Here is a 22,663-nt window from a genome sequence, read left to right as displayed (position 1 = left end):
AAATAGATTTTCTGGTCTTATCACACTGGCTGTTCTGTCCCCTGCATCACAACCGGTAGCCCTGCTTCAAAAGCACTGCAGTGACTGGAAAGCATTTTGGGACTTCCTGAGGTCATAAAGGCGCTCTAGAAATGCAGCACAGTTGTTTTCCTTTCTTTCCCTTTTTCCTTCTCCTTCCCCTGTAGTTCCGCCCTCCTTTAATTAATCAATGAGGGAAAGAAAACATCAGTGACAATGTACCAAGGATGCCTTGATCTATCCACGAAATAGAGCAGACAGCCTATGCTAACTATCTTATCCAAATGCTGCAGAGAGCCCCTTGACATGAAACGGAGGAGAAGATAGCCAGCATAAATCAGAAAGAAAATTAGATGCATTACAAGTCATCAGGATTCTATTGAGGAAAGAAGAGCCTAATGACTAGTATTGATTAGAAAAATGAAGTAAATGATTGATACTGGTTTAAGCAGACAGGATGACAAGGAAGGATTACACCAAAGTAATGACCAAAAGCCCAGCAATTTTCTCTGAAGAATATAAGAGACCAAGCTCTTTTCCTCCTCCCCCTCCATCCCCACTTTCAAATTGGATTGCTTTAGAATGGCTACTGTTTAGATGTTGACTGCAGTTTTGAGGGAAGGCAATTGGTTCAAAAGAAACAGCAGCTTAACGCCCAAAATGCACTTAACGATCAGAATAGTAGGCAGAATGGAGGGACCTTGGCAAGCAGATGGACTTATCTAGAGCCAAGTGTGTATTTTTGTCCAGCCTCTTTGTCAGTCAGCCAGTTTCCCTGCCTCTTTTGATAGGAACTTGCATTTGTTTGGTATTATTGTTTGGAGGATGATTGCTTAACTGGTTTTGTATTCTGAGTGAGAACTCAAACCACAGGGAGCTGCATGTGACTAGCCAAACTTATCTTTAGTTTACAACATTTACTACTATGGTAAAGAGTTGAATGTCCAAACTTGCACCAAATCCCGTTCACCCGTCTCCTAGAGCTTCCTGGTGTACACTGGTCCATCAAAGCCCTGAATTTAAAATTCTCGTCCTCGTCTTTATGGCCTTATTCCTCCCTCTCTCTGTAACCTCCTCCAGCCCATACGTGCCCCCCCCCCCCCCCCCCCCCCCCGGCCCCCTCATGAGACCTCTGCTCCACTCTGTCACAATATGTGGATATTGTAAAGCACATAAAGGGTTAATGTAATGTTACTACTATAGTCACTAGATGGTGCTATAGAGCAACCATATAAATATCACATACCGCCTTGACTTCTGGGAGATGGGTGGAGAGAGTGGAAGAAAGCAAGACAGAATAGTTGTGAGATAGTTGAACCAATAGTGTAGTTAATTGTGTAGATGTGTAGTGTAATCTTTACTTAACTAATTCCTTAGTAATATGTTCAAATCTAATTCAGTGTAGTGTAATAAATTAGCTTTGTTTATCAAACACAACTTGCTGTTCTTTGTTAGCACTACAACCTTCACCATTCTGAAAGAACTAAAACAAAGAACACAACACCCTCCAATTCTGCCTCTCCAATTTCCTTTGCCCAATCATTTGTGGCTGTGGCTTCAGTTGTCGAGGTGCAAAGACCTGGAATGCCCACCAATCATCTCTCTGCCTCTCTCTCTCTCTCTCTCTGTCTCTCTCCTCCTATAAGCCATTCCTTAAAGCTTGCCGCCTTGACCAAGCCATGTCCTAATATCTATATCTGGTGGGTTGGAGTTTGCGTCTGCTAACATTCCCGTCTGACTCAATGCGATGTTTTATGATGTTAAAGGTACTATAGAAATGCAAGTATTGTTGTAAGCTGCCTTCATGTTGGATTTGTAGACATTTATAGCGCAGAAGAAGTCAAAAAAGGACCTGACTATATTAATCCCATTTTCCAGCGCTTGGCCCTTGTTCCTGGAGGTTATGGCTGCACAAATGATGTCTAAATACCTCAGAACTGTCATGAAATTCTGACTCAACAATCCTTACAGGCAGTGGATTCCAGACTCCCATCACTCTCTGAATGAAAAGGTTTCTCGTCAACTCCCCTCTTTTGCCTTCTACCATCTTACCTTAAATCTATGCCCTTGTTATTGACCTCCTGTACTAATTGAAAATGTACCTTCCTATCCACCCTATCTATGGCCCTCATAACCTTATACAGTTCTATCTGGTCCCCTCTCAACCTTCTCTGCTCCAAGGAAAATGGCCTCAGCCTATCCAATCTTTCCCATGGGGTATTGACACATATCTGAGAGAAGGAGGTCCTTGTGGGTGACAGTGGGTGGCGTCCCTGCCTTTGAGCCACAAACTCCAGGTTCGCGTCCCAGCCCAGGATTTGATGACCAAGGAAGGTGCATTCATAACGCGGCCAAACACATTTGAATGTGGGTTAACCTGAAATATCCTTCCAAACATCCTTCCAAGCATGCCAAAGGCTAGTGGTAAGAGTGGGAGAGACTCCTGGTCTGCCACGCTTGATGTGCAGTGGCACCCCTGACGACAGCCTGGTGACCTATTCCAGGAATTACTCATTATGAAGCTGACCAAAGCCTGCCTTAGTGCACCTTTAGGTGTGGGAAGAATATTGGAATATGTGAGAAAGGTGGGAAACAGAGGAAAATAGAGCAAGAGTGCGAAGAGGTCATTAGATGAGAGGAGGTAAGTATGGAGTATAAATGCTGGCACTCATTGGGCTGAATGCCTGTAGTAGAGTGCTGTAGAATCGACAGTCTATTCTAGTCTAAGGTCACATAATTGTCCATCAAAATACCTTAAAAGGTCCTTAAGTGGAAAGCAACTAATAGATTCTAATAATGCCTTCAGGTATGAAGATTTATGCAAAGGAATGTTCAAAATGTGGAGCTGAAGAAATGGATAATGTGGGATCTCGTGGAGATCTCCAACATTTTGGAGTGATTTGTAAATCATTTATTTCTTCTGAATTAGTAACAGGAGGGCACAGGTTGAGGATCATGAGCAGAGGAATACAGAAGGAAGAGGCAGTTATTTAAACATGGGTGCATTATTAGAAGAGTGAAATTGAGGCAGAGTTTGTAACATCACTTACAGTAAGAGAACTGGACGGGTGTTGGAAAAGAGTAAAAATAAAGAGATGTGGGAATCAGGGTATTAGAGCAGAGCTCCACTTAAAGAGAGAGCACCAACAAATGGGCTGCCTCCTATTCCACTGGGCCAGGCTCCATCTTCTCCTCGAGCAGCCTCCAGCTTTTACAGCCACAGTGCATTCCCCAGGTCTGCCGGCGACTAGGAGAAAGGCCACCACTGCTGGCTGTATTCCAATATTCATTATCTGCAGGGGGTGAAAGGCCGACATATTAGCATTGTGCATACCTCTGTCTGCCAGGTCCAATGGGATACACAGTGGCCCCGGTTGGTCACTGAGGACTCTGCCCTCGCATGTCCCCTCTCTCCCTCCTCTCCGCACCTCTGGCCACGTTGGTGACCGGCACTGTGGGGGCCTCTGGCTCCTGCTGCGAGAAGTACCATCGGCTACCTCTGCCCTTGCCACCGTATGCTTCGCGACCCCTGTCTGGTACCCCCCCCGTAGGGGCTGCAGTGGGTATTGCCCTGGGTGGGCCACGTGATGTCTTGCTGGTGGGGTGCCAACTGGTTGGGGGAGTGGTATGGTGGAGGGCGGCTGTGCGGGGTGGTGGGATGGGGGCACCCATACGGCCGGTGGCACTCTGCAGCACCAGGGGCCAAAGTGCATGGTCAGTGGTCCGCAGCAAGATGGCTGCCTTGCAGGCTGCGGCAATGGCGGGTCCGTGCCTGGACAACATCCCAGACCCGTGGGGTGTCACCCCGGCCCACAGCCCATCCCTGCCAACCCCTCTCCCCCCCCCCCCTCCCCCGCCAGTCGTGACAGGGCCCCCCCCACCCCAGCCAGCCTGGCTAGTGTCCGGCCCAGCAGCCCACGGTCGCGCCTCTCCGTATCATACCTCTTCTCTCCCTCATCAGCCACGTGCCCTGTTTCATGATTTTTTTAACACACAAGTGAACCTTGCATTCGGGAATGTCAGCCCAGAATTGCGGAGACCCCTGAGAATACCGGTCCGCTAATGATATGCCAGCGGTGTTTACTGTACGTGCGGAGTGGAACGCATTGACGCCTCTGTCGAGGGCACTGGGGAATTGCGATTTGGCATGAAACTGGCCACAATTTCGGCGTCAAACGCGATTCTCCGCCCCAATCACATTTCTCAATTCTGGCACCAGCCAACATAGAATCACGCCCCAAAATCTCTGCTGCACTGATCCCAACTCACAGCCATCAAAACTTCTCTGTTGTGTTCGGTAATTTGGAATAACACAAGCTGCCACTTGATGCAGTTTTGAGTAAAAGAGCCCCAGACTTTGAAGTGAATTCAATGTGTTTTATTGAACTATTAGCACAGTTCTCAATGAGTTTGACTGTCTGCTAATCTAAATGTAGTAACTGAGTCTAACTGAACCAGCCTTGCTCTAAGCCACGTGCTGGGGTGTGATGCTGAGGATACACCCTGTCTCACTCTGTAGATGTTAGTCTGTGGAAAGAGACGGGGTGTGAGTGCCTCATCCTTTTTATAGTGAGATACCACCCCTGGGTGTCCTGACTGCTCATTGGTCGAATCCTATTCTATGTGTTCATTAGCTGCATGTTTGCATATTATGATATTCTCCTCATTGCGTGACATTGCCTCATGGTCCACCAACACTATTATTATATCTTAAAATTATCATTGTTATCCATCTATGGCCCCATCCCTTCCTATCCGAAATGCTGAGAGTCAGTAATGTGCTTCCTCTGAACTTGTCGGCGTGAGCGCTACACATTCTCCGATCTCGGCACCTGCTAGACAATTCATTGAATTTACAGTGCAGAAGGGGGCCATTCGGCCCATCGAGTCTGCACCGGCTCTTGGAAAGAGCACCCTACCCAAGCCCATACCTCCACCCTAGTAACCCAGTAACCCCACCTAACACTAAGGGCAATTTGGACCCTAAGGGCAATTTAGCATGGCCAATCGACCTAACCTGCACATCTTTGGACTGTGGGAGGAAACCAGAGCACCCGGAGGAAACCCACGCAAACACGGGGAGAACGTGCAGACTCTGCACAGACAGTGACCCAAGCCGGAATCGAACCTGGGACCCTGGAGCTGTGAAGCATTTGTGCTAACCACTATGCTACAATGTGGGGAACAATGAATCACATCAGAAATGGCGGGGTCAAATTACACAGTCCAGATAAATGATTGGGTGTTTCTTGTCGTCCAAGGCGATCAATCAAAAATCTGGTCCAGCTCGTTTGTGTGGCAAATAGACAGCGCCTGCTAAAATAGCAATTGCTGAATTGGCCTCTGAGTTAATGAGCCTACCTCTGCTGAGGTCACCAGGCCGCCAACTTTTGAACAAAGGTACTGAGAAATGTAACAGGAGCAAATTGAGAAACAACGAGGCTATGAAAAAGGTGATCTGAAACCTTTGGAACTGTTTTATGCAAAAACTGTATCTTTTAAGTTGGCCTCAAGATTTTCCTCATGGAAGCTTATTTAGCTAAACTTTAGCTAATGATGGTAATACAAAATGACCCTGATTGAGAGAAGAAGCTCTCTTAAAATAGCTTCCAACGGGCACATTCGATCCCCATTTATAATATTCTCAATAATGAGTCTTCCCCTTTAAAAATAGTTCCTGATGCTCGGACTTTCCTTTAATAGGCTCAATCTCGAATGCAATCTTTACCAATTGGCAATGAAATGATTAGTAAATTAATCAAAAAACAGTCAATTATTAATCTGGTAATAGGTACAGAGGGAAGTGTAATTAGTCATGAAGGGGCCAACAAAAGTTGAGGTATGCTTCTTGTGTGGGCTTACTGCCAAAATTTCATTCTATCATCCTTTGAATGGTCTCAGCCAGGCACTGAAGAATGATCAATTCCTGTCCCTGCACTTGTGCCGTGAATATAAAGTGTTAATAAATCATCTGTCAGCAGAGTCATTGCTGTCAGAGGCTGTCTCGACAGCCCTGTGCCCCAGACTGCTGGTGTCAGCAGAGAGGAGAGGCTCACCAGAAATGCCCCTACGGCCGTGCACTGCATAGCAATCCCACAACTGCCTGCCTGCTGTAGCCCCAGCACCGGCTGACACTCAGGGATATTCTCAGGGGCTTTTGCCTGTCTCATTAGCACCCCCCACTCCACAAGTCTCAGCATTGAACCGCACTAAGCTGTCAGTCCAAGCCTGATGGATGGGAGATAGCTGTGGCCTTGTATAATCCGAAGCACAACATGACCCCCCCCCCCCCCACCCCCCCCGCCTCCGAAGCACAACATCACCCCCCCCCACAATTTTGGTCATCAGCCAGCGATTAATAACGTGCCGTAATTATTTCTTCCTTTAGGTTTTCTTTCATTAATAATATCGGGGTAGGGGAGGGGCAGATAGGGGAGCTAGGTCTGTGACAGCTAGGAATTTTTTTTTGCTTCATGTATCAGAAATTTGAGATTACGTTCCTCATAATCAACTGGATTCCCTTTCTAGCACTGGTTTAGCATCACAACAACATTACAATGCAACGCTGCCTTAGCTGCAATGCTCAGTTTTAACGATGCATGTGCTTTATTTCCCTGTGACTCTGCATTCCATAAGCAAGATGTCCTTCAGCTGCTACTCTGTGCTTCAATAGCAACCTAATTTGTTGTGAAGGCCACCTATCAGGAGGAACACTGATTAATCTGTCTTTGAGGAGGCAGTGTTTCAATAAAGATAGTCATTGCATTTATATAGAGCCTTCCATGCCATCAGGACACCTCAAGCCGCTTAAGAACATTTCAAGTATAGTCTCTGCTGCATTGTGTTGTAATGTGCCTTTAAGGAATTGCTGCATGACACCACTAAAAGCAAGTGTGCCATGAGATCCATTTTGAGTTTCACTTTTGCTTTCAGCAGAGTACACACATACACCTACACACACACACACACCTACACATACACACACAGCTTTGCAGCTCTGGTGTCTTTTTATAAATGTCCCCATGTGCCTAGTCTCAATAAATGAGCCCACAATGTGTTTGCTAATCCTTTATGAGCGATTGGTGCCTTCATGTCATTGGAACACGCACAATGTGCATGTGCAGCAGTGGTTCCTTCTAATAACAAACTGCTCAAGATTCAGTTGAGGTACAACATGGTGAACAGTCTTAATTATGCTACATGGCAAGAGACGACACTCAGCCTTTTCGTCAGACTGCAATGAAGCCAAGTGTCGGAGGATGTTGTATTTGCGGCCTGATGACTGCACAGGAAGGGTATGAAGGCACAGGGCCGAGAGCGCCAATATAAAAAGCTAGTAAGCAGATGGATCCCCTCTTTGTGAGACTGCAATGCATAACCTGTCAGTTCTGTAGGTGGGGCAGCGTGCCTAGAGGACGAGCACTGGTTTAGCTATGTCAGGAAAGGTCCATTGCCAGGGTGTGGGACAGGCCGGTAGTGAGTGAGGGAGAGTCAGCCGAACAAAAGATAGTCCAAGAAATCAGGCCAGAAAAGTTTGTGATTATAATGGGTGGAGCTTTGGAAAAGCACACAAAAACGGCTACAGTGACACTCATCCCAGGTACTTTGGGAGAAGGAAGGTGTAGTAATCCACGGGAGGCAGGAGTTCCATCACCACACCAATATTTATTTACAATAACAATATTACAGGAGCAGCTACAAACAGTGCTACTAGCAGGCCAGTCAACTTAAGACTTGCTCACAAAGCCTACACAGGAGATTATATGGGCCCCCTCAATGAGCTATCACTGAGGGAGCTCATACTCCAATTGGCCAACCAATAAAGCCAATTGGAGTTCATTACACCCCTCCCCCCCAAGGTCCGAGGAATTCCTGCCAGCTGGCATTCCTCTGAGCGTCTTCCTGCTCCTCATGTCTGGGTCTGTCACCTCTGTGTCGTCCGCCGGGTCGTTCTCTGAAGTGGGTGGGGTGTACCTTATTGGTGCCCGTCTTTTCCTTGACGACCTCCTTGGAAGTTGTTCTTCCTCCTCCTCGGGGAGAGGTATCGCGGCGGCCTTGTCGAGTGTGTCCATCTCCGACTCTGATGACTGGATGACGGGGTCTGGAGAAATTGCTCGGGGCTGGGGTGTGGGTATCCTTTCCGTCTGGGCTATCCCAGCTTGAGGCGGTCCTGCTTCGCCTGCCTCCAGGTGTGGTTCCGCTGCCCTTATTTTGTCTAGGTGTTTCTTCAGCACCTTACCTCCTATTGAAACCTCATAGGATATGGGCCCTGTTTGGGACTCTACCGTGCCTTTGACCCACGTTGGTCCATTCCCATAATTCTTGACCCAAACCGGTGCCCCCACCTGGAAATGTCTCTGCTGCCGACTATTATCATGCCCCCTGCGTTGGGCCTCCTGTTGTTTCTCCACTTTCCCCGTTAAATTTGGGAAAAGGAGACTCAGCCTCGTTTGCAGCCGCCTTCCCATTAAGAGTTCAGCTGGCGGTATGCCCATTGTGGAATGCGGTGTGGTCCTGTAATCAAATAGCCAGCGGGAGAGCTTTGTGTCTATTGACGCTGCCGGCTGCTTCTTGAGTCCCGCTTTAAGTGTCTGGACCGCTCTCTCTGCCAGGCCGTTGGTCGCTGGATGGTAAGGGGCCGTTTTGATGTGACGGACTCGTTTTCCTTCAGGAATTTTCCAAATTCCCCACTTGTGAATGCCGTTCCGTTGTCCGACACCAATACCTCCGGAAGTCCATGTGTTGCAAACGAGGCCCTGAGCTTTTCAATTGTCGATGCTGTGCTTGCCGTGTTTACCCGGTGGACGTCCAACCATTTGGAGTGGGCGTCCACTATCACCAAAAACATTGAGCCCATGAAAGGGCCGGCATGGTCAATATGCAGGCGGGTCAATATGGTCAATATCCAGCCTCCCCGGACAGGCGCCGGAATGTGGCGACTAGGGGCTTTTCACAGTAACTTAATTGAAGCCTACTCGTGACAATAAGCGTTTTAATTTTTAATTTAGGGGCAGCAGGGTAGCATGGTGGTTAGCATAAATGCTTCACAACTCCAGGGTCCCAGGTTCGATTCCTGGCTGGGTCACTGTCTGTGTAGAGTCTGCACGTCCTCCCCCTGTGTGCGTGGGTTTCCTCCGGGTGCTCCGGTTTCCTCCCACAGTCCAAAGATGTGCGGGTTAGGTGGATTGGCCATGCTAAATTGCCCGTAGTGTCCTAATAAAAGTAAGGTTAAGGGGGGATTGTTGGGTTACGGGTATAGGGTGGATACGTGGGTTTGAGTAGGGTAATCATGGCTCGGCACAACATTGAGGGCCGAAGGGCCTGTTCTGTGCTGTACTGTTCTATGTTCTATGGGTCCACGGTCTGCCTGGCCATTCCCACGGGTGCAATGGCGCCGCTGGTGGCACTATTTGCCCCTGTTGGCACTCCTGGCACCGACGTACCAAGGCTGCTATGTCTGTGTCCAAACCTGGCCACCAAACGTAGCTTCGAGGTAGCACCTTCATTTTAGACACCCCTGGGTGTCCGTGATGTAACTCAGTTAAGATTGCCTGACGGTCCTGAGCTGGGACGATTACCCGGGCTCCCCATAATAGGATACCGTCTTCTACGGTTATTTGGTCCCTTCTGCTCCAGTATGGGTGCATCTGGGGCTCCACTGGTCTTTCCAGTTCCCCTGTTAGCAGTAAATGCTTCATCTGGGCTAAAACTGGGTCTTTTTACGTCCACAGCCGAATATGTTGTGCGTATACTGGTAGGGTGTCCAAAAAATTTAGAGTCATTACTGTCTCCTCTACTTTTGGTATTTGCGGTGGAGTGTCCGGGAGGGGAAGTCTGCTCAAAGCATCTGCATGTGCTACTCGCGTTCCTGGTCTGTGCTCCAGAACGTATCTATATGCCGCCAGTAGCAACGCCCAGCGTTGGATTCTAGCTGATGCAATCGGGGGTATTGACTTGTCTTCTTTTAATAACCCTAATAACGGCTGATGGTCCGTCACTATGGTGAATTTCCGCCCGTACAGATACTGGTGAAATTATTTACTGCGAATATCACCGCCAGTTCTTCCTTCTCGATTTGCTATGTAGAATCTGTACCTATGCAAAATGAGGGGTGGTTTTGGGTCGTAGTGCTCTTTCACCAATTCCGTTACTTCTTGGAAAGTTTTCGTGTCCGGCGCATCGGGATAAGTCAGACTACGTATAATGGCGAAAGCGGAGGGTCCGCACGCCGACAGCAGGATAAGCCGTCTCCTTTCGTCCGTCAGTATATCATTTGCCCGGAAGAAGTAACACATTCTCTCCACATACTGGGACCAGTCCTCAATAGCCGGGTCGAATGCCTCTAACCTCCCAAAAAACGACATTTTTAAAATGGCAAGGCTTACCCTCCGAGTGCGGCAGCTGGTCTCCGCAAAATTCGTAGTTTACCTCGTCGCCACTGTAGTTATCCACGGGAGGCAGGAGTTCCGTCACCACACCAATATTTATTTACAATAACGATATTACAGGAGCAGCTACAAACAGTGCTGCTAGCAGTCCAGTCACCTTAAGACTGCTCACAAAGCCTACACAGGTGATTATATGGGCCCCCTCAATGAGCTATCATTGAGGGAGCTCATACTCCAATTGGCCAACCAATAAAGCCAATTGGAGTTCATTACAGAAGGTCAAAGAGTTATTGTCAGAATGTTTCATCTGGGATGCAGCTGACCTCCTGACTGAATTCAGGATGTTTAAATAATATTCAATGCCATAGTTTCTTGATTCAGGTGTATCTGAACCAGACAAGCAAGCCAGAAACATTCACCCAACAATTGGGAACAAAGGTCTGCAAGATTAACAGCAAAAGATATGGGGCAGAATTCAAGGATTTTCACGACTGCAAAACTGATGCTGAACCTGGATCGATTCAGCGACTGCGGAGGAGCTAGCACCGGCACCACGCGGAACACAAACGATTGCAATGAAAAACGATGTGAGATTCGCCGGGTCCATGATTGACGCTCAGGAGGCTGACAAGCTGCAGCTGCATATACACACTTCACTCCCCACATACACCATCCCAGCCAACAAGGTGGCACTGGTTACGCTGGAGCACGCACATCCCGCTGATGGGTCAGCTGGGGCCAGAGGGTACCGAGGGGAGTGCCTGGGGGGACACCTATGTGACCTGGCCCCAAGTTCACGGTGGGTTGTCAGCAGCGTGCACAGCCTTGCCGGCTGCAGCAATGGTGTTCTGTGCCCGTCCACCCTGACCCCATAGCCCACCTCCTGACCACGCCCCGCTCCTTCGCCCAGCCCTGGCCAGCGGCACAACTGTCAGCAAACTATGGCAATGTTGGACATTTTCCATATCCCCTCTTTCTCCCCCAGCCTCCATGACACCGGTTTCATGATTTTTAAAAGCACAAGTGAACCGTGCCATCGGGAACTCAGAGGCGGAGAATTGCGGAGGCTCCGGAGAATACCGGGTCGAGCCCACTAATGACATGCAAATGGTGTCTACTGTATGTGCGTTCCGGACCGCATTGACGCTGCTGTTGGGGTGACGGAGAATTGCGATTTGGCATCAAATCGGCGCCCGCTGTGATTTTGGCGCGGAACCTTTTCTCCTCCCAATCGCGTTTCGCAAATTTGGCGACAGCCAGTGGAGAATCTGACCCATGGGCGACATTGGAAGATCAATTTAGAAGCAGGTTAAACTTATGTATTCATTGACTAGAGTTTGTATTATTTAAACAAACACAATGGAATCTCTTAAACCACCTCATCAGCAGATGCAGAGCAAAGGGGTGCATACTGTAATTGTTTGGGTTGCAGGAACAGCAGACAGAATTGTTCAGTTGGTTATGTTATGGACACCTGGTTAGCTCTCAACAGTGGCTAAGAGACTGGACCAGAACAATAACATTTTAAAGCTTTTAAGGCAGGGAGGAAAGATTGATTTGTTCCAGGAGTGATATCTAAAGAAATAGAGCTTGGCTATTTTATAAACAAGCTTTATTAAAATAAAAGAACAACAATATTTAAACTTTTAAACTTCAGTCCTAATAGCAGATTACAGGTAGTTTCTTAACCTTATCACACAAGTTCCCATTAAACATCATTTCAAATGAACATACAGCTCTCATTTCACTTACAGAGACAGGCAAAGATGACACTTGCATTTAAGAAGCAATTTTCTGCTGGTAGGCATGTTCCTTTGGAACCCATTTCGAAAATCTATCTCTGGGTCAGTTTTTTTCATGATCTTGGTAGATTACCAAATCCTTCTCCTCACCTGTTCAAAACAAAACTCTTTTTCTCTCTCACTAAGCTCCGCCCAACTCCTCAAAAAAGGTGCTCCCTCAGGGTGCCCAGACTCGAACCATTGGGTTATCTTGGCTGTTTGATTCCTACTTCCGTTATTACAAAAGAACAGAGCCATGCGATTGATATGCAACTAACCTCCCATTGATGGACAAAGACGTCATCAGACACTGTAATCGACTAATGGCTGGTCAGACAGGAGTGTCCCAAAGGACAATGGATCTTGAGTGACTCACACTTGAACAGGGGCATCCTGTGTATTCCCACCAACAAGTTTATGTTTGAATGGGACAATGTAACTCAGGCCAGGTGTGTGTGTATCCCTCTGACCCTATGCTAGCAATTTGTCTTCAGTCTGTTTAGCCCTAAATTGGCTGTTACATCTTTGATCCCATTTCTGGACCCAATTTATTAATACCTTCCTCACATAACAGTTATCACATCCACTCCCATGCAAATATTCTAGTAAGATCTGCAAGGCAAGCCCAAAATGTAAATTATTGAAGAGCTATTCAAGGATGGAGATAAGTATTAAGCGATCCTCTCAGGTATATGAAACTTACAGCACCTTAACACAACCCGAATTGTTGATGCACTTACTAGAACACCCAAGCATAGAAAAACATGTGGAAGATTTGGCCTTCTGCATGCATAAAGGAAATTCCCAGCTTCCTATCAATTATGCAAAGCATGTGACAGTGCACCAGAGAAAAGGCTGAAAAAACTACAAAGAGCCATGCTCTGATCCAACCAGGCTGCACACAATGGTATCTGCAAACAATAAGTATGATTATCCGGTATCCCGTCAGAAACATATACATGAGGTGATTGACAAACAAGATAATGATGTCGGGGTGCATGTTTTGCTGAAGAACAGTGAACATGTTTTAAACCATCAATCTCTTTTCTTAAAATAAATTTAGAGTACCCAATTAGTTTTTTTCCAATTAAGGGGCAATTTAACATGGCCAATCCACCTATCCTGCATGTCTTTGGGTTGTGGGGGTGAGACCCATGCAGACATGGGAAGAATGTGCAAACTCCACACGGTCAGCGACCCGGGACCGGGATCGAACCTGGGTCCTCGGCTCCGTGAGGTGAACGATCAATCTAATGGAAAACGTAGCTACCATCACATCATTTAAGGTGTTTGTCAAGAATCAAATTAGTTATCCTAAGAAACTTGGCAATTATTCGTGACTGGACAAGACTGCCACAGGGGCAAGTGTCAACATACTATAGCTGAGAATTCTTAAAGAGATACACCCACAGACATGGAAACCCATGGCAAAGCCTACAACTGCACAACAAGCAGTCAATGGTTCATTTATTCCATGAATAGGATCCACAGTCCTGGAGTGCAGAACAATCGATCCTCCTGCGTGTCACAGACATGTTTTTTTTTAGAGAAATACAGCACAGAACAGGCCCTTCGGCCCACGATGTTGCGCCGAACTTTTGTCCTATGTTAATCATAGAATTTTGGACAATTTTTCATGGCCAAACCACCCAACCTGCACATCTTTGGACTGTGGGAGGAAACCGGAGTACCCGGAGGAAACCCACGCAGTCACGGGGAGGATGTGCAGACTCCACACAGACAGTGACCCAAGTCGAAATCGAACTTGGGACCCTGGAGCTGTGAAGCAATTGTGCTATCCACAATGCTACCGTGCTGCCCTTAAGAAGTTAACCTACACTCCATGTTACATCATGGAGGCTCAAGGCCAATGATCACAGGTCTTGCAGCTTGTCATGACCTTGCACTATAATAATCCATGGAATTAGTCAGACATGACACAGCAGATCAACCTCAGGAACTACTTCTATCACCTCAGCTCATGGCCTAAAATTGAACTATCCAGAACATTTCAACAAAATTGGCAGTTTTAAGGGAGCTGTAACATTACACTTGCAGAAGAATGCAAGACAGCCAATTGATTTGTTACGTTTGATGCGATGCAAATATCAGCAGCTGCAAGAAGAATTGACAAATTACACGACTGAAACCGAGAATACCAGAATCGAAAGATAGCCTGATTCAATTCAGCATGTCTATGAACATGTGGGACCATTTACCTGCATGAGCTAGTCATCTCCCTTGGAGCCATTTTTAAAGGCAAGCAGGTCATCATACCAGAATCTTTGTGATCTGATATTCTTCAACAACTTCATCACTCACACATAGACATAGGTCAGATGAGAAGATTTGCAAGAGTCAATTGGCTGGGTATGAACAATGACATTGAAAACATTCAGGTTGTTGTCAGAAGTGTGGGGCATGCCAAGAGCTATCAAGTCAGCATAAAGAACCATTGATTCCACATGAAGTTCCTACCCATCCTTGGTCCAAACCAACCTCTCTCATGTCCATGATACTGACTTCATTATCATGGTTGGCTACTTTAACAACGATCCCATTATTTGCATGATATGTCGCGCACGTTCTAAGTGCTATTTTCAGTTTATTCGGTGTGCCAAGAGAGGTTATTATGGATAACAGTCCCCAGTTTATTGGTAAGCCATTTCAAGATATGTCTGAAGATATGTCACACTACTTCTTCTCCTCATTACCCTAAATCTAAAGTCCGTAAGTTCATAAGATATAGGAGCAGAATTAGGCCATTTGGCCCATCAGGTCTGCTCTGGCATTCTATCGTGGCTGATACGTTCCTCATCTGCTAACTTCAATGCTACAGACCAAGAGCTGGATTGCGAAATCAGCCAGAGCATCTCCTCCCTAGAACACATGACCTAGAAGCAGGTGTAGGCAATTTAGCCTCCCAAGCCTAACACCCTCAAAGTGATCAGGGCTGATCCCATCCTTGCCTCAACTCCACCGTCCTGCCTGTTCTCCAGAACCCTTCAACCCATTCCAATAAAAAATCTGTCCAACTCCCCCTTAAACGTACTCACTGTCCCGCCATCCACCGCACTCTGGGGTAGCGAATTCCACAGATTCACAACCCTTTGGGAGAAGTAGTTCTTCCTCAAATCTATTTTAAAGAAGTTTTTCCTCAAATCTGTTTTAAAGGCCTACCTGAACAAATGATTCACACAGTGAAATTCCTATGTCAGAACTATAGACAGACCAAGCAAGATCTACAAATTGTAATGTTGCAAGTGAGAGTGACAGCTTTAGGTGCAACTATTCCATCATTGGCAGAGTTGATGCGTGGCAGACCAAGCCATGCCAGTGAGAAACTTTTGAAACTGTGAGAGATGATGAACATTATGCACGATAAATATATGGGTACAGAACTGCCAGATTTACCCTTGGGACAAGTTTTTATCCAGCATCCTACAGAAGGTATGTGGCAACCAGCTAAACTGACAACGATTTGGTCGGAACCCAGGCCCTATGAAGTCATTACATAGAATGACGCAATGCTGAGGCGCAACTGAGGACAAATCAGATCCATCCCAACTCCTCGACCACAGTGCAGTCTTATTGCATTGAGGACTAGATCCCAAATGCAACCATGATCAATATCCAAGAATGGAGGTCATCAGATCACTGTGAGCAATTAAAGAAATCTCTCGACAAAGTTACCATTATAAGATCTTGGTGTGCCAGATTACCTCTATGTTTTAGAGGCTTAGAGATTCATCTGTCCATATAATTAGGTATTGAAAACTGAACATGTATTGTAAATAGTTCTACTTCTTTGGAAGGGGGAAGTACCTTTGAAAAGAGAAAAGGATGTTGTAATGTGCTGTTAAGGGTTTGCAGCATAACATCACCAAAAGGAAGTGTGTCATGTTACTCAATTTTAGTTTCACTTTTGTCTTTAGCAGAACACACACGCAGACATTCTGCAACTCTGATATCATCAATCTTTCTGTGCATGTATATCTGTTCATATGTGCCCAGAATTAATAAATGAACCAACAATATGTTTGCACAATTCCTTGTGCGAAATTGATGCCTTTATATATATTGTTATCTTTATTGTCACAAGTAGGGTTACATTAACACTGCAATGAAGTTACTGCAAAAAGCCCCTAGTCACCACATTCCGGCGCCTGTTCGGGTACACAGAGGGAGAATTCAGAACGTCCAAAGTAGCTAACAGCACATCTTTCGGGACTTGTGGGAGGAAACCGGAGCACCTGGAGGAAACCCACGCATACACAGGGAGAACATGCAAACTCCACACAGGTAGTGACCCAAGCCAGGAATCGAACCTGGGACCCTGGCGCGGTGATGCAACAGTGCTAACCACTGTGCTAACGTGCCAAACAGTATAAAGCTGCACAACATAATGTAAGAAATGCAGCAGCCAATTTGTGCACAGATAGGGGTCCCTAAATTGCCCTTTACTGTCCAAAGACGTGCAAGTTAGATAGATCGGCTATGATCAATGTGCAGGGTTACCGAGATAAGGTGGGGGCCTAAGCAGAGTGCTCTTTCAGAAGGTCGGTAAATATTCAATGGGCGAATGGCCTCCTTCTGCACTGTACGGATTCTGTTGATTTTAAGTTCCCTCAAACAGCAATGTGATAATGACCAGATAATTTGTTTGAGTGATTTTGGCTGAGGGGTAAATTTTGGCTAAGGACATTGGCAGGTGGAGGATAAAGTGAGGAAAAGTGAGCATATTTATTTTCCTGGAAGGATAGAAAAATAGGATATTTTTTAAATGGTGAGAAACTATCAATGTTGGTTTTCAGAGGCATGTGGATGTCTTGTGAAAGAATGAGTAGTGTCCCTGCCTCTGATCCAGAAGCTCTGGGTTTGAATCCCACCCCAGGACTTGAAATCCAAGGAAGGTGCGCTCATAATGCCGCCAAACAGGTTTTGTATCATGCTGCAAAATCCTTCCAAACACGTCAATGGCTGCCGGTAAGAGTGGGAGAGACTCCAAGTAAGTCATGCTTGACATGGAGTGGCATCCCTCAAGCTATAAACTTCTGGCGACAGACCAGCGACCTTTTCCAGGAAAAAACGTCGCTGTGGGAACAGATGTGCACAACTAGGTGCTGGCAGTGAAACAACAGCTCAAAAATTGCAATATTAATATGTAGGTACAGCAAGCAATTCGGAAGGCAAATGGTATGTTGGTCATTAATACAAGAGGCTTGGAGTAAAGAAGAAGGAAGTTTGACTACAATCGGACAGGGTTTGGACTCTGTCTTTGGACTTTGCAAACCTGGAATACAGTTTTGGTCCCCATACACCAGAAAGGATACACTTGCCTTCGAGAGAGTGCAATGAAGATCGCTGAATCTTCATTGATTCTTGGAATATGAGGGATGTATAGTGAGGAGAGATTAAGTGGAATGGGCCACTAAGCTTTGGAATTTAGAAGAATGATGGGTGATCTTGTTAAAACGTACAAGATTCTGAGAGAGCTTGGCAGGCTAGATGCTGAGAGGCTGTTTCCCATACCTAAAGGATTGAGACCGAGAGTTCTTCATCGGCAGCACGGTAACACAGTTAGCACTGGGTAAAAGCAAATTACTGCGGATGCTGGAATCTGAAATCAAAGAGAAAATGCTGGAAAATCTCAGCAGGTCTGGCAGCATCTGTAGGGAGAGAAAAGAGCCAATGTTTCGAGTCCAGATGACCCTTTGTCAAAGCCTTCAAACTTCTCAGATGCACGAACACACGTGGGCGTTTAACTGGCTCATTCAACCCCTTCACATTCCACGTGACCATCCAGGCCCACTCCCTGATTTCCACCGTCATCGATCCCTTCCCAACTGCGGCACACCAACTGCACCCATGTCAGCAATCCTCTTCCCATCCCCCACACCCTCAAACAGATAAACAAGCCCATCCCGCCCCCCCCCCCCAGGCCTCCCTCCTGGCAACTCCCACACTTCACTTCCGTTAACAAGCCCGCCCAGCTAGCATGGTGGTCCCCGCCCTAGGCCTCCAACCACTCCTCCTCCCTTTAGTTCCCCTCCCTCCCCAACCAACCCACCCATTGACCCCTAAATAGTAACAAAAGGTGCACTCACCATCACTACTCCCCGCCAAGATCTGCCCCGGAATACTCACCACACTTTAAAGAGCACACGAAACGCCTCCAAAGTTCAATATCCTCACACCCCTCCCAGTCCATTGTCCCTCATAAACTCTATTGCCTCCTCTGCTGCGTCAAAATAAAGCTCTAGTTTCTGGAAAGTCACCCTGAGGTGGACCGGGTACAATACCCCAAACTTCACCCCCTTTCAGAAGAGGGTGGCCTTAATCCGATTGAACTCGGCCCTCCTCTTCGCCAGCTCCACCTCCAGGCCCTGGTACACCCACAGCTGCCTCCTTTCCCATGAACATTTCTTGGTCTGCCTCACCCATCGAAGGATCTTCTCCCTGCCCAGAAAGTGGTGCACCGCACCACCGTTGCCCTCGGCGGCTTGCCTGCCTACGGTCTCCTCCTCAGCACCCTGTGCGCCCGGTCCACCTTCAAAGGCCAATCAAAGGCCCCTCCTCCATCAATTTCTCCAGAATCCTTACCGCATACACTGCGGCCTCCGCACCTTCAATGCCTTCACGCATCCTGACAATTCTTAAATTCTGTTCATGGAGAGATTCTCCAGATCCTCCAACCTTCTCCCTCAACCTCTTCTGGCTCTCCCGCATCACTCCCACCTCAGCCACCAACGAGGCCAACTGCTCCTCGTACTCGCCCACCGCCACCTCCACTTTATGGATTGCCTGGCCCTGGCGATCCAGCCTCTGCTAAACTCGCTCGATCTCAGACCTTAGTGGTTACACCACCTTGGCCTATGTCTTCCAGCGCCTCTTTTGCACGAACCTATTCTTCAGAAACCCTACCAACTGCTCTGTCGACCACTGGACAGGCAGAGCACCCCCTTGTCCTCTGCCATCTTTTCTTGTAGCGCACCACGAAGACTCTCCCGCTGCTCTTTCTTTCCATCCACCAGCCACATCAGAGGAGTATTACCTTCCCCAGGCACTCGTGTACCTTTTGCCCTCAAATACTCCAACCTTTGGCAGGAAAGGACTCCAAACAATCCACCTTGAGCAGGAGCCACCAAATGTGCGACCACTCACTCCATGCCAACAATTGCTGGGCTCAGGCAAATGGTTGCCCGTGAACATATTTTGGCCACTACCAGAACTCCCTACCCACTGAGATATTATTTTATTTATTTATTTATTTATTGGTATGTTTGTGTGTGCTCTTCTATATATATATGTACATAATGGTAAATATGCTTTGTTCAAAAACCCAATAAAAAACATTTATAAAAAAATATGCTCACGGGCAACCATTTGCCTGAGCCTAGCAATTGTTGGCACTTGTTGGTAGCCATCTGTGGAAGAGGAAAGCACGGCAGCCTACCTCTCGAGTTGGACACTTCTTACTTGAGGTGCTTCCTCAGGTTGCCGCAGCAGGTCAGATGTCCAGGCTTATACTCAGATGGAAAGAAAGATAGTGTGGGGTTCCTTGTCGCCATCTATAAATGGTGGGCCCCACATAGAAGTTTCATTCGAATTGCCAGTGACGACATTAATGGAGTGCAGCACCCATACATCACTGGCTTGAGGCAGACAGAAGGCATCAGAATGCCTGCAGTATTAAATCTGGGAGATGTCAACCCCAGAAGCTCACCCTTTTTTCTCCTAGTATGTGGGCATCACTGGCTAGGCCAGTATTTTTTATTTGTTCAAAGGATAAGGTTATGCCAGCATTTATTGTCCATCCCTTATTGCCCTTGAAAAGGTGGTGGTGAGCTGCCTTCTTGAACTGCTGCACTCTCTGTGGTGTAGGTGCATCTATGGTGCTGTTAGGGGGGAGGAGTTTGACCCAGTGACAGTGAAACAAACGGTGTTATGATTTCCAAGTCAGGATGGCGAGTGGAACGTCCAGGTGGTGGGGTACCCATGTAGATGCTGCTCTTGTCCTTCTAGCTGGTATTGATCGTGGGTTTGGAAGGTGCTGTGTAAGGAGCTTTGTAGATGGTACACACAGCTACAACTGTGCGTCGTTGGTGGAAGGAGTGAATGTTTGTGGATTCAAGAAAACTGCTTTGTTCTGGATTGTGTGGAGCTCCTTGAGTGTTGTTGGAGCTGCACTCATCCAGGCAAGTGGGCAGTATTCCATCATACTCTTGACATGTGCCTTGTAGGTAGTGGACAGGATGTGGGGAGTTAGGAGGTGAGTTACTTACCTCATAATTCCCAGCCTCTGACGTCCTCTTGTAGCCACAGTATTCATATGGCTGGTCCAGTTCAGTTTCTGGTCAATGGTTACCCTCAGGATGTTGATAGAGGGGCATTCAGCGATGGTAGTAATGCCATTGAATGTCAAAGGGAGATCGTTAGATTCTCATTGGAAATGGTGATCTGCATGATCAAGCCAATCTCCTGCCAGACCTTGGTAGTAGCACCACCAGGCTGGTGAGTAGGATTTTGGGGAGTAGGAGGCTGGTGCCAGAGTCTCAAAGAATTTGGATCTGATTGGGGGGGGGAAAGGGAGGCCCAAGGTTACTTTTCCTGGGCTTGTTCTCCTGGTAGATAAGCCATGAAGGCCTCCCGACATGAAATTGAAAATTGAAATTGAAAATCGCTTATTGTCACGAGTAGGCTTCAATGGAGTTACTGTGAAAAGCCCCTAGTCGCCACATTCCGGCGCCTGTCCGGGGAGGCTGGTACGGGAATCGAACCGTGCTGCTGGCCTGCTTGGTCTGCTTTAAAAGCCAGCGATTTAGCCCAGTGAGCTAAACCAGCCCCTCATGAAACATGATATTTCTCATGTTAAATTTATAGGCAGTTTAAACATCTCATCTGAAAGTCAGCAACACCCGTCAGAGCTGCACTCCCTCAGCATTATGTGGCGAAATGTCAGTCTAGATGATATGTCTGACTGTCAGAGTAGGCCTCGAACCCACAACCTTCTCACTCAAGAGGTGAGAGTGTTACCCACAGAGCAACGGCTGGCGTCTTCTAATGATTTTACTTATGACCCTATCGCTCCTCATAACATCTGTTTTTGAATTCTGTCTGCACTGGGCACCAAAATCTTTCCTCTTCCCATTAGCTTGTGAAACTATGGAAACCACTGAAAGCTGATCCGTTTAACTTCATCGATTACGGACGCAGGTTTGCAAGTCACAGGGCAGGCTGAGCAGCTCTGCGGCGGACAGCAAGGGACTCATCTGCAGAAAAGAAAGGCTTCTTTGCCGCCCCTCCCCCTCCAACCAGAAAGCATTAGTGCTGTTAACAATCATTAGCACTGGCCTGGCCTGAACCGCTAGTCCCTGGGCGATTACAGCAATTATGACACTGTTTTTGTTCCTACATGCACGGATACAGAAAACTAACACACTTCCATTAACTCCCACCAACACATGTCAATAAACCATTCTGGGAGTGGAGGGGGTGGGAATTTCAAATGGTAAGTGGAAAACTTTGACACCACGTTGTTATTCTGACTAATAACTAGCAGTTGGGCATTACTAAGCCGCTTTTTACACCAGAAATAAGCCACTGTTATGCTTGTAATCAGGCAGTGCTATACAGTATTTATTACACACAACCATGTGTCAAATGACATATCATTCTATCTTGGTCATATTTTGGGATCTCTGATTTTTTTTCACTACACCAAAAGATTTTGAGATTATGATGTGTTTAAGTGAACCCATGTCAATGGTCAATGTTCAAACATATAAACAGAAGACAGTTCGCTGGAGCCTTTCTCGTTGTGTGATGGTGCACCATTATCCCTGAGTTTGTCTCCTTCTAATGTAGTTACGCATATAGGATCCCTACAGTGCAGAAGGAGACCATTCGGCCCATCGAGTCTGCACTGACCCTCTGACAGAGTACCCTACCTAGACCCACTCCATCGTCCCATTCCCGTAACCCCACTTAACCTGCACATCTTGGGATACTAAGGGGCAATTTAGCATGGCCAATCCACTTAACCCGCACATCTTTGGACTGTGGGAGGAAACCGGAAAACAGGAGGAAACCCATGCACACACGGGAAGAACGTGCAAACCACACAGGCAACCACCCAAGGCCGGAATTGAACCCGGATCCGTGGTGCTGTGAAGGAGCCGTGCTAACCACTGTGCCACGTGCAGCTCTATCTATTTTTTGAGAGGGATATTCTTATGCCTTGGAGGTGGCTGAACAAAGGTTAACTAGGTTGGTCCCAGTAATGAGGGGGTTATCCTGTGACTAGAGACTGAGTAAGTCACATCTTTATCCTCTCGAGCTGAGGAAAATGAGAAGTGATCTCAATCAAGGAGAGACATTGTGTGTGGGATATTCCGCTTCCCCTTGGCGTGTTTCGCGGTGGTGGAGGTGGCTCACCATTGGCTGGAGGCAGGATCTTCCCGCCACTGTCAATGT

The sequence above is a fragment of the Scyliorhinus canicula genome, chromosome 2, assembly GCF_902713615.1.
Source record: "Scyliorhinus canicula chromosome 2, sScyCan1.1, whole genome shotgun sequence".
NCBI classification, from domain to species: Eukaryota; Metazoa; Chordata; class Chondrichthyes; order Carcharhiniformes; family Scyliorhinidae; genus Scyliorhinus; species Scyliorhinus canicula.
Note: the sequence above shows the minus strand (reverse complement) of the source record.